Source organism: Dysidea avara, chromosome 2 (genome assembly GCF_963678975.1).
Source record: "Dysidea avara chromosome 2, odDysAvar1.4, whole genome shotgun sequence".
Taxonomy (NCBI): Eukaryota; Metazoa; Porifera; class Demospongiae; order Dictyoceratida; family Dysideidae; genus Dysidea; species Dysidea avara.
In genome coordinates this window covers 7680021-7692164 of record NC_089273.1, presented here as the reverse complement: position 1 = coordinate 7692164, position 12144 = coordinate 7680021, and the positions used below count along the sequence as shown (strand labels likewise).

General features: G+C 38.6%; 4 long non-coding RNA genes across 10 annotated transcripts in view; all 4 read right to left on the bottom strand.

The window, feature by feature from the left end:
- Positions 1–778: 778 nt before the first annotated feature.
- LOC136242872 (uncharacterized) lies at positions 779–1940 on the bottom strand. Of its 5 annotated transcripts, none has more exons than XR_010694663.1 (7): positions 1822–1940; positions 1597–1767; positions 1302–1541; positions 1192–1254; positions 1074–1140; positions 951–1019; positions 779–894 (listed from the first exon to the last, which is right to left on the bottom strand). It is a non-coding gene; the product is annotated as an uncharacterized lncRNA (long non-coding RNA). The 5 variants fall into 5 exon arrangements; XR_010694665.1 differs by having other exon boundaries at positions 1302–1459; positions 1502–1541; positions 1597–1881; XR_010694666.1 differs by having other exon boundaries at positions 1302–1438; positions 1502–1541; positions 1597–1881.
- A 3098-nt stretch (positions 1941–5038) lies between these two features.
- On the bottom strand, positions 5039–5600 carry LOC136246532 (uncharacterized). The gene is made up of 2 exons (XR_010696573.1): positions 5241–5600; positions 5039–5186 (listed from the first exon to the last, which is right to left on the bottom strand). It is a non-coding gene; the product is annotated as an uncharacterized lncRNA (long non-coding RNA).
- Positions 5601–5674: 74 nt separating this feature from the next.
- The window catches only part of LOC136246530 (uncharacterized), a 29745-nt gene continuing 23275 nt past the window's right edge, over positions 5675–12144 (bottom strand). Inside the window, exons 2-3 of the long non-coding RNA XR_010696572.1 lie at positions 6015–6644; positions 5675–5965 (exon numbers count right to left, since the gene is read on the bottom strand). This is a non-coding gene — a long non-coding RNA (uncharacterized lncRNA). The remainder of the gene's footprint in view (positions 5966–6014; positions 6645–12144) is intronic.
- LOC136246529 (uncharacterized) lies at positions 8013–10993 on the bottom strand. 3 transcript variants are annotated; one of them, XR_010696571.1, is made up of 11 exons: positions 10826–10993; positions 10660–10771; positions 10520–10600; positions 10113–10440; positions 9982–10060; positions 9804–9865; positions 9281–9751; positions 9050–9227; positions 8845–8997; positions 8472–8787; positions 8013–8424 (listed from the first exon to the last, which is right to left on the bottom strand). It is a non-coding gene; the product is annotated as an uncharacterized lncRNA (long non-coding RNA). The 3 variants fall into 3 exon arrangements; XR_010696570.1 differs by having other exon boundaries at positions 10660–10805; positions 10858–10993; XR_010696569.1 differs by having other exon boundaries at positions 10660–10992.

Sequence of the window (12144 nt, the reverse complement as noted above, 5' to 3'; positions counted from 1 at the left end):
TTGACCTTGTGTATGCACAGGGTAGGATCCGTCTGTTTGACTGAATCACTTCATTGCTATAGGTGATAGCTATATACATTCTCTTGTATTTGTTGTTATTTGTAATTATTATTTCAAATCATATAGAAGATATTTTGGCTAAAAGAAATGAAATAAACTGGGTAAAGTATGAATGCTACATAAAAGTTTTACTCACATTTTAATTGCTTTGGTATGTACTGAAACGATAGTCAAATCTATATACCACCAGATTCTCCTGTTCATTGGGAGTGCGAAAATCTCCTGTTCATTGGGAGTGCGAAAATCTTTGTACAACATTTGGTACGTGAGTTATGAGTGTATATTTACAATGTGGTAGCAGGGGAAGATCTAGGATTTATAAAGGGGGAGAGGGCTAATTCAAGGTACTAATGTCTCAGGTGGAGGTAAGCAAGGCACACCTCCCAGCAGCATGCTGGAGCTAGGGAGATCTGGGGGATAAGCATTATATGTGGAAATAAACGTCTCCAACACAGCTAAATAAGATACGATTACGGGACGAAATTATCCCGTAAAGATACCCGTAGCTGAGGAAATGCGCGACAACTACGGGTTTCGTACTTAACCCAAAGACGAGCTCGAGGTTCGAGCTTACCCGTGGTGGAACCACCTTTCAAGACGTGGACCTTCTTTATACTCGTCTCAATCTCGAGACGCGTCGTCATGATGGGCGTAATTGTGCCATGCACGTGATCGCTAATCTATATTCGCGACTGCGGGTTTGGGTTATAAAATTCGCGTAAAATTTTAATACTTGCAATATAATATTTACAACACAATCCCCCCATAATCACTGTCACTCCCATTATCTCCGCTTAGTGTGTCAAAAACCTCTAGTCCTCCTTCCTCTTGTTACTATAACGTGTACAGATATTAATAAACTGTTGTATATACAACAATTATGTACGTACCACTGTCTTTGCATTCAAATGGTTCTCGACTATTGTTTAGTTGGTGCTATGTAGCTCTGCTGTTTCAGTCTAAACACAATTAATTTCATTTACCAACTTATCCCTTAATAATTTTAGCCTTACCATTTTGCTGTTGGCACTTATGGTCCTGGCATTTTTTCTACCACTGTGTTGGCTAGCTGTTTCACTCCTAGCACATAAGTTCATTGATTTACCAATTCCTCAAGAGAGTTATACTTACCATTTTGCTACTAGCACTTCCTTTCCTGTCACTTCTGTCACGATGTTGGGTACACGCTTCACTCTAAAGATACAATTTCACTCACAATTCCTCAACAATATTATACTTACCATTTGGCTACTGGCATTTCCTTTCCTGCCACTTCCAACACGTCAAGGAGCCATTTCACTGTAAACACCAGTGGTGAATCTATCTCTTCTACTAGTGCTTTTCATCTTCCCTGGCATTCTTTCTAGCAAAATTTGCTCTAAACACAATGTTTATGGTGCTATGAAGAAATCATTCACGAATGTTGTACACATCATCTCACTGTTTTGAGGTCTGTCTCTTTAATATGTCAACTTCCACAACTACACACACAAAGCCTTGTATTTTAAACTATTCCAAAAAGAATGTTGTACACACCATTTAATCATTCAAAGTCTTTTTCTTATCCATATAGTGCTACTGTTCGTTCTGTTACTCTGCCACTACAGTCAACATTTCTTCAAACAACCAATCCCAAAGATGTTTTAGTATAGATACAGTCCCAGTCTTTCTATTACTGTCGTCAGCCTTTCCAAGAATTGTTTCACCCTAACCAAAACGATCACCCTACTAGTAAATCAAATGCTGTATGCACCATCTCACTGTTTTCAGGTCTTGCACTATCATCAGTATTTATAGCTGTATCCCTCTGAAGCAAAAGCGCCCTTTTGCTTTGCCAGTTCTTCTTTTCCATTTGTTCTCTAATCAGCTCTTCTTCTGCTTCCAACAATTTTGTTGATCTAAGCAAAGCATTATTTAACATTCAAGAATTCTGTACTCACCATCTCATTGCTGGCGACCTGTGTTCAGGTCTTGTAGGTGTGTCAATTGTTTTGTGCATCCACTCACTGGGAAGCCTGCGTACTTCGATGTTACTGTGCGTTGTCCATTACAAGAATCTCTGTTGGGTCGGTCTGCAGTTTCAGCAGGTGTGGCTGCTGCTAAGGGAGAAGAAGATAAGGATGCTCACCATGATGAGCTTGTACAGGCTGCTGGAGGTGTTTTTGTCCCCCTGGTGGTTGAGTCCTTGGGTTTGTGGTCTGCTGCTAGTCGTCCTGTCTTGCAGGATATTGCTTTGAGGACAACCACCAGGAGTGGCATTTCTCGTGGCCTAGCATACCGCCATCTGCTAGAGCAACTCTCTGTTTGTCTGTGGCGCCACAATGCCCGGACATTTTTACATCTATTTAACCTGTTGCCTAGCAGTCCTTTGTGGGAGTTGAACTCTGTTTCATGCTCCCACTCCCTGCAGTTTCAGTAGTCTGCAGGGATTTCTTGTTAAGGCCCCTGTCCGGGGGTTTTGCTGTGTGTATGCTGGCGGTCCATGCGGTGTTTTTGTAGGCCAGTGTAGGCTCTGTAGGTTTAGCTGCTTTTTCTTTCTTCTGCTTTTGTCATTTATAAATTAAATTAGGTTTAACTTCTAGCTAGAGATCGGGGAGGATGGGAGTGCCATTAGGGCCGGGATTAAAAATAATAAATAATTATTTTTAAAAAACTCACTTGCGACTTGTGTTCGGGTCTTGCAGGTGTGTCAATTGTGTTGTGCATCCACTCACTGGCGACCTGTGTTCGGGTCTTGTAGGTGTGTCAATTGTGTTGTGTATCCACGCACTGGCGACTTGTGTTCGGGTCTTGTAGGTGTGTCAATGGTGTTGTGTATCCACGCACTGGCAACCTGTTTTCGGGTCTTGTAGGTGTGTCAATTGTGTTGTGTATCCACGCACCTCGTTACACACTGACGACCTGTGTCCGGATCTTGTAAGTGTGTCAATAATTATTGTGTTGTGTATCCACACACTGGCGACCTGTTTATGGGTCTTGTAGGTGTGTCAATTGTGTTGTGCATTCACTCACTGGCGACCTGTTTTCGGGTCATGTAGGTGTGTCAATTGTGTTGTGTTTCCACACACTGCCAACCTGTGTTCGGGTCTTGTAGGTGTGTCAATTGTGTTGTGTTTCCACACACTGCCAACCTGTGTTCGGGTCTTGTAGGTGTGTCAATTGTGTTGTGTATCAATGTACTGCGGAGTGGGGACCTGTATCCGGGTGTTGTAGATGTGTCTATCGTGTTATGTACTGGGGACCTGTATCAGGGTATTGTAGGTGTGTTGTGTATTCAAGCACTGGCGACCTGTATCTGAGTGTTGCAGGTTGGTGAAAAATTTTCTGTTGTGTATCCATGCACTGGCGACTAGGCATGAGGCTATTATGCTCCAAAAATTGAACATTATGCTTTTGAGCAGTGCTTAAAAAATCCCCTATTATGCTTTTGAGAATTGCCCATTATTCCCAAAATTATGCCACCATAATTGGCTAATAATGCCAGTTTATTGCTGTATCAGACCATTTTCATTGATGTTTAAGCTTCAAATAGTCTTGAATTCTTTAGCTGGTTGCTGTATTAGAGAATTTCATTTCAACATGACTGCTTTATTAGAGTAAATAATATTCCATGACTGTTCTATTAGAGTTTCTGACTGCTCTATTAGAGTATCTCGATCTTTTTTAACGGAATTGTGCAATCTGCAGATTTTCCTACTGTTAATGCTTTATAAACACCTCAAAATGCTAGCATAATTCCTGATTTCCACACATACCTATTATGCCCGAAATTATGCCAGCATAATTGCCGCATCCCTACTGGCGACCTGCTGCTATGCGTATTTTATTTCTAAGGGATACCTGTGTCATAGTCTAGGTGTGTTGGTTGTTTTGTATTTTCACACTGACTATCAAATAGTGCAAATACCTGTATTTTATAGACCTTCATTTGCTAGTAAGAAAGACAGTGGAAGAAAATACGACGCAAAGATTGGAGATCAGAAATTAGGCAACCTCAAACCTCATGCTGAATTTAAAGGTCAACTGCAGTGAAAACTTTTCTTACTATTACACTGTAGTATATAGGCACCGGCCTATTATGCCCGAAATTTTACCTATTATGCTTTTGAGCATTGCTAAAAAATTAAGCCTATTATGCTCAAAATTATGCTTTCGAAATCAAAATTATGCTCTAGAAGTGACTGTTTTATTAGAGTATATCAGCCTTTCCTGACTGCTCTATTAGAGTAAGTGACTGCTCTATTAGAGTATCTCGATCTTATTTCTGCAAAGTGTGAATAACCAACAAAGAAACGGTTTAATAAGTTGTATTACGTGTTTTTGATTATAAAATGCACTAATAATACTATTGGCAGTGAATATTTGCTTTCTTTCAGGCGCGCGTATTGCGCATTTAATTAATTTTTCAAACATCGTCCCTATTATGCTGGCATTATGCTTGATGCTTTTGGCCACCTATTATGCTTTAAATTATGCCGGCATAATCGGCCGGTGCCTAGTAGTATATTGTTGCTAAAAACATGTGATACTATTAGTTTTTAAGTATCTGACATGGTTTGGCTAATAATCACAGTCCTACACTGTTAAAACAGTTGGTTGGAAGGTCATCCCAAAACAGGGATAAAGTGGCTGACATATGTGACCGGATTTGCGAAAAGGTACCTTTTCCACACATTTGACATACCAGCAAACAAAATGATGTAACACTTACCTCCTTATACTGATTAACTTGCTCTAAGTATCAAAATGTAGCCAGATACAGTAGCTACATTCACTGAAAATGTCAAGCAATTATATGCCATGATCAAAAATGTATGAAGCATTAAAGTTTAAAAAATAGGTCAAATTTTGTGTGTGAAAAAGGTACCTTTTCGCAAATCCGGCCACATATATAGAATACCAAATCCAGGGATAACGGTATCCCAACTCTCAATAGTATGACCTTTATCCCGTATAGGTAGGATGAAGGTTATCCCTATGCTGGTATAAAGGTTATCCCCAATTGTTATTTAGTATTTAAATAATTATTAATGTATTTCAATTACAGAAATTAAATACTGCAAATGCTGTTCAAATAGTCAACTCCAACTTCTGAAGTGCTCGTGAGATGTTAGGAACAGCATGATCTGCAGCATTGACAAGCAATATAGTTACAGTTCTTATTCAAGCATACACCATACCTTAATATGTGACCAGATTTTACAGAACCGAACCAAATCGCACATCAGGAAAAATCAAACTAACACCACCAGTGGATAGCTACACTATCGTACTACAAGTTTTGACCCTCAGCACTACTCAAACTACACGAGGCTGGTTTTAATAGACGTCTTTTCTGGGTGGTGTGGAGTGCCCAAATGGCGGTTTCAGGCCTTGTGAAGGACCTGGCTTGGCAAGAATCAGTGGTTTACTGGTGGACAGCCTTATAATGTTGGCCAGACGTGTTCTCTGTAGATTTTGCTACATATCAGCCACTAAGGAGCCAGCACAGCCCTGTAATCTCGTGTCTGGACTCCAATCGTGATCTGCCTCCATTTTGAGGCCTATCTTTTGCCCTCCCCGCCACCCCCCAGCCTCCACCCCCCAGCCTCTACCCCCAGCCTCCACCCCTTTGTGAGCACTCGTGATACTACTTCGCTCGTCCAACTGCTCAGATTTTCTATCTTTTTTGGTGGGAAACTGTACAAGCAGCTACAAGTACTGGAAGTGGCTTGAAAGGTAACAGATTGATGCATCTTTTGTGTAAATTTCATACGCGTGCTTGCTATCCTTGGAGAGTTATGCTGGCTTCAATTCTTTAAAACCGTTTATCTCGAAACTTCTAATGTGCGATTTGGATCGTTTTTCCAAAATCCAGTCACATATTGTAAACAGCTAACAACACTTCATATGCAGTCCACAGAACCTGCCAAAACATTATATTTACATAACAATCTGGTACACTCTATGCTTACAATTTTTCGTCAATCTGCACTGCAGCAGAGAATTCCACCTGACAGTAGGGGTGTTAACAGCAAAACAGATGCTACTATAATTTTCAAGTAACAGGAATAATTGCCGGGCAATCAATGTCCATCACAGTGTGTTATCAAAAGGCAACACCACTAGAATGTCAAGTCGTATTATTAGTATCACAATTGCTGTAATACTTTCATTTTGTATACAACATGATGGAGATGAAATATCAGGAGCATACACACTGCAACCTGTAATAATAACATGTTAAATGATGGCAATTCTTATTTAACTATTCTAGAAACTGCTGACTTGTGCTTGAGAAAGTTATTATATATCAACCATAAAGTATCTTTTATATATTCACTGCATTCCTTATTAACAAGTGACTAGTATTATACGGAACAACAATCCATAACCCATAACCCGACAAATGACATGTCATATTCGGGGAAATACCACTAATTATATTCATAGATTCTTAGTATTAAGGTTGCTAGGTGACCTCTTATTCAACTATCTACCATGTCCATTCCTTGGCTAATTGTCAAGACTCAGTGCAGAAAGCATGTTGGTGTTACAACAAGCCGTCAACAAGCCAGTCATTAATCAATTACCAGACACAATACCTGCATGGTGTACCTGCATGTATGTAACTGATAACCACCCCAAAAACACCTTCACTGTAAAAAAGGTGCGCCCAAGAAACTACAAGTACCTGGAACCCAATGTAAAAAAACAAAAAGAAAACAGCTCAGCTGAAGTGAAAAGTAACTGGTAACTTAAAGAGCTGATATCTGAAGCGGCCAAGAATACAATTAGTAAAGTTTAATCCATGCAAGAACACTTCGGCTATAAAACAGGTGTGTACATGAAAGTAACTGGCAACTGAAATGGCTGATATCTGAAGCGGCCAAGAATGAATGGTCATATACAACTAATTCAAAAATTTAACACTAAACCTTTATAATTCGGCTGTGTTCTATATTCACTCTTGCTGCATCGTAAAGTAATTTCTTTTAACTCTAATTGGCTGGTAATTTGGCCACCTTTTTTTGCTCTATTATACTGACTATTAAAAAAGGCGGCCAAATTACCAGCCAATTAGAGTTAAAAGAAATTACTTTACGATGCAGCGAGAGTGAATATAGAACACAGCCGAATTATAAAGGTTCAGTGTTAAAATTTTGAATTAGTTGTATATGACCATTCATTCTTGGCCGCTTCAGATATCAGCCATTTCAGTTGCCAGATACTTTCATGTAAACACCTATATTATAGCCAAGGTGTTCTTGCATGGATTAAACTTTAGTAATTGTATTCTTGGCCGCTTCAGATATCAGCTCTTTAAGTTACCAGTTACTTTTCACTTTCAGCTGAGCTGTTTTCTTTTTGTTTTTTTACATTGGGTTCCAGGTACTTGTAGTTTCTTGAGTGCACCTTTTCTACAGCGAAGGTGTTTTTGGGGTAGATATCACTCATTTTTGTCAGTGATAGACTCTACATTTGGTTTAAAAGGTAATTTTTTTAGAAATGAGCAATTAACATTAATGCAGAATATTATCTTGGAGAGTCAGTGAAATCCATACATAATAATGATTGTTTCATAACATCGTAAATTCGGAAGTATGAATTCATGGTATAGTATGACTGTTCTATTAGAGTAAATCTATCTTTACTGCCTGCATGTGACGAATATATCTCATATCTGTGCATGTTAAATGCTTCAGACACCTAATTAAACTTGCAAGTGACTAATTAGTTTACAGTTGCTACACAGCTATAAATACACTGTAAAAACAAAGGTGTTATGAAATACCTTTGAGGGCGCTTTACTTGCCATTTTTGTGTGGCTCCTTTAAGAGCGTATTGTTACACCCTAAACGGAGTTTTGTTACACTCTACAGTAGGTGTTATGAAACACTTTAAAGTGCATGATTACTCCCATGTTATAAAGATGTTACTGTGGTAATTGCCTGAGTAATTGTAGCGTAATATTATAGTTACATCACAACTCACATACTGAGTACGAAAAATGTAATTATTTACACAAGAAAATATGGTATACAATATAATGCACAAAGGCAATTAAGTTTACAACTTTTGTAAATTAGCTAATAATGTCTTTACTGCAGGTGGTACAGCTTGTTCATCTGCAAGACAGAACACGTGATGCTGCAAGAAAATCAGTATCCCACTGATCGACTTCGGGTAAGAGATGTCAAAGACGTAATATGATGACATCAGATCAACTATGGCATTTCTCAACGACTTCGACTCCAAAATGATTTCAGATTCACAACAAATGAAGAATTGGCTGGTTTCTGTCCCTGGTTTCCCAGTAACCAATATAAATGGCTCAAACTGATCCAATTCCGAAATTTCTTGATCAATGTCAGTTTCAGTAGACTGTAAAATGAACTATGAATGAATGCTTTATAATATATTTTACTAACTTCAGTGCAATACAGCAAAAATCCCTTTTTTGATCCTCGTGGATAGATTAGTTTTAAAAGGATTTCCATACAAATCATGTCTTTGGCATCTGCAATTAAAAAAATGGTGGTGACATAATGTACAAAGTAAAACCTGACCATCTGGATTGAAAAGATCTTCACTTTCAGGTAGGCTTCTAATCAGTGTCTTAATCACAGGACGTGTGGTTGACTCAATTTCTGCAAACTTCATGATTTTTTGTCCCCAGTCTATCCAATTCTCGATTACTGCGGACACATCATCCAACGAAGCTAGCACCTTGAATTCTCGTCGCAGCTGTGTGCATCAAAAGTGATAATAGTATTTTTAAAATAGTGTAATCAATTTAATTACCTATCTTATGGTCCTCAAATGTGGAAACTCATTAAAAATTTCTGAAAGTGTTGGTGACGGATCTTCTTGTATCCATTGGTTTCTCCTTTGTCCATCCATCTCTTCACTTTGCTGAATTGATTGCCTTTTTCTTTCCTTGGCTGTTGAAGGCATCTGAAATAAGTGTAAGTATAGTTACACACTATTTCAATAACAATAAACAAACCTTTTAACTTCTGTACAGCCCTATTATGCTCTTCCTGTGTGACATTTTCCTCATCATTGTCACCATAATACACTCTTCTTCGCTTAGGTGGTGGTCCATCATCATCAGCCAACTGGTTGTTTTTTAGCCCTCAGCGAATATTCTTAAAAGAATTTCTTAAACCCATTTTCCATGTAGTCTACAGAAAAATAAATAACAGTTATAACTATAGATGTCCAAATTAAAACTCACATATTTGGATGGTCCATCAGTGTCACCCACACAGCATTTCAGCTACCCTGATACGCGGCGCGTACATACGTATCTAACGTCGTCTTTTTTTACTAGACGATATGAATACGCGAACGCCTATACCCTTCGTCTAAAAGCGTATCTGTCGTAATGGTACCACTCCTTTAGACGAGGCTCGTATCGTGCCTCGTATCACGCGACGTCTACAGTCGTATAGTGCTAATAGATTATTCATTGTTCGCCATATAAGGGTACAACGATTATTGTTAATTATAGAATAGAGGTCAACTGATGGTGCAACCATTAATTTTGCACAATTAAAATCGTTAAGTAGGTTCAATCTTTCTATCATCGCGGACTCGCGAAGGTGGCTGCATGCTGCTGTCCCGTGACAGTGAAAGTAGCTAGCTTCATCAGCCTACATGTGTCGGCTTGTTCAGCTATAAACTGTAAGTATCCCTTGCTCATTGCCTGCAATGGTTTAAGAGCAGTTAATATAAGCAACACATTGATCTTTTATCACCTGACTGAATCGAACACCACACAAACATTATTTTTGTTGCTGATAGCATAGTACAACTTCACCTGTATGCATTAAAATAATAATTATGTAGCATATGTCGAATAGTACAAAATAGTTCAAGTGCATTAACTTTATGCATACTGTTTTGTCCATTATTGTTGTATTGTACTATACTTACAGGAAATGGACCAGTGTGCAGTTGCTGACAGAGAACATAGAAGAAACGAAGCACAATAACATGTGACAGAAGAATGACCCTGTGAAACTGAACTTTATTACAACTGAGACATGACCTGGATCAAATTTTACCTGTACCAGAGCAATGATTCCTTTTCTTCAGACTGATGGACTGCCCTTACCACCACCCCAGTACTGGCTAGAATCACCAACTACTGAACAAATCACTTGAGAGTGCCACATTCATGGTAACCTTAGAGTAGGCCAGCTCGACATTTGATGTTAACAGAGGACAAGTGGATGACCAATACAATAATCTCATAAGCACACTACAGGTGGAAATGAAATTGATTTACACCTGCTTTATATGAAAAACAACACATAACACTCCAAATTTTTTTTGTACATACTTAATCCGAGATTTTTCAGTACACACAAAATTCCTTGAAGATGATCAACGCTGCATGTGTAGGCACAACATTAAGTATAGCAGTCTAAAATTGTCCCTTTGTGGAACCAACATCATAGAACACATTTACCTGTAGGAAGACATTCAAGATTGCGGTCAACTGTTTATTTCTTCCGCGTCATGATTGGATGCCAATGTAAACCCTTCTTTGCTAGGAAATATTTCAACTTAAATTTACGTCTATTTTTACTTAAGTAATATGTAACGTACAACAACTGATCCACGCTGGCTCATGCCAATGCACGACAGTTACGGTGTTCTGTCATCACACTGACCAGCGACTGCCCGGCGTGGAGTATCTCGTTTTGTATATCCGGCGTAACTACTACGCAACTCAGTACACAGCAACTCTTCCACTGTGTCATGGTTTCGATACCTTAGAAAGCAATTGACACATGTAGAGCTTACGTCGAGCCTCATGTTCACTGTTGGGCCGGCTTTCAAAATCTTCCGCTGCTATCTCGTGATCACGTGCGTTTACTGTACAATCCGGGCGTATTCGGTGACCATATCTTCACTAGTCCACCGGGAGAACAAGCTACGTGGCGGGAATGAATCGAGGAAGGTAACTTGACTTTATTACTATGCTTGGTGATTACCTATACATACTAACACAGGTTTGCTGATTTCACCACCATCCCTTTCGGCGTCTCGTGTAGGCTAGGTGTGCTAGTTTCGAGGTTAGTTTCAGTATTGAGGAGAGAAAGAATAAATGAGATAAGTCCATGCAGCGTAATTCTTTTTGTACAGATCAGGCTTTACAGGCTCCTTGAGCCTTCTTTACCTGTAAGACAAATACTAATACCAGTAATATGTTACAATTCGTAATTCATACTTCCTGTATTTATGCCGTCTATATTTTGGTCTTTACCTATGCACAGATAACTGAAATGAGACCATGCACAAGACCCAATACTGAGCATTGGATATAGGTTTGTCACAGGTCCATTTTCTCTCAATGCAGGGACTTTTTGAATTAGTTGTTTTAATGCTGATTAAAGACAGAGTTCATATAGGTTGTATTGGAGCACTATTTTTGCTGTATTATGAGACCTAGGTCTCTTGCAACCACAGTCAGATCATCATAGTATAAGTGGCCACAGAAAGGTGTGTGTGTGTGTTTGTGTGTGTGTGTGTACAGCCGAATAAAAAAAGCAAACACAGTTAAGTTGACCATTCACTACAGTTCCGAACCATGAAAATATTTTGCGAGCATGTCATACACTGACAAGCTGTGTGTCTGTCTGAATGCTAGCTATAAACAGTTGTACAAAGTAATGATGTACCGATAAGAGATTATCTGATTAGCCGATATTGAAAATCATATAATGGCCAATACCGATAACTGATCGAATGTTTTATGTTTACCAAAATTTCACTCATAATATTATTTTGTAAAATTGCCATTTTAAAACTTCATTTTTGTGTTATTCTTATGAAAACAATACCATCAGGGTCAGTAAAATTAATCAGCTAAATAATCTACTAATAATTACTGATACTGATATTGCTGAAATGTGGCCAATAAACAGATTTCCGATTATTTACCGATTAATTAGTGCATCACTAGTACAAAGTAAAATTTTGATGTTTTGAATCAGCACGCTATTTACAATTATTTCATGAATTGTTGGAAATTGACAGATTGTAGTAAAATTCTGTAAGTAATATTGATGATACTCAGAATGAGACTGG